Below are 484 nucleotides of genomic sequence, written 5' to 3'. Positions count from 1 at the left end.
ACAGTTCTGAATCATCCAAGGATAACATTCCAAACAAAGAATCCTATGTTTTATGGAGCAGGCGATGGAGCGACATTTCTTTATATACCCTGGGCCTCATTTTACTTTAGGTATAATGACGGCAGCAATTATGGTGCTATTGTGATTAACAGTGAAAGGAACTACGTATGTCCTGTACTCTACAGAAGTTGCTTATTTCACGCGCGTTTCAACAGTGCGGGAGACTGATGTATTTGATTAGAGTCGCATAGTAGTTGATTTGAAAGCAATTTGTGAGTAAATGTATTCTTAGGTTAAATTGTCTATAAATGGATTGGAATATTAGATGAGGTAAAAAGTATGTATGTTGCACTACTGGAAAGTCGTTCTTTGAGCAAAGACAGCTATTTGTTCGCCGAAGCATCAGAATAATCATGTATTATGCTAATCTTTCCATACAGGACTGTGGTTCGTTTTTGAAAACTTACAGAAAATCTAGACCACC

At 37.2% G+C, this 484-nt stretch overlaps 1 protein-coding gene across 1 annotated transcript in view; it reads right to left on the bottom strand.

Annotated features, from left to right (window-relative positions):
- Nucleotides 1-484, bottom strand: part of LOC119592595 (serine/threonine-protein kinase 17A-like) — a gene marked incomplete at its 3' end in the record, with an annotated part of 209876 nt that overhangs the window by 54982 nt on the left and 154410 nt on the right.

Source organism: Penaeus monodon, chromosome 30 (assembly GCF_015228065.2).
Source record: "Penaeus monodon isolate SGIC_2016 chromosome 30, NSTDA_Pmon_1, whole genome shotgun sequence".
In the NCBI taxonomy this organism is placed as follows: Eukaryota; Metazoa; Arthropoda; class Malacostraca; order Decapoda; family Penaeidae; genus Penaeus; species Penaeus monodon.
This window is presented reverse-complemented; position numbering and strand designations above follow the sequence as displayed.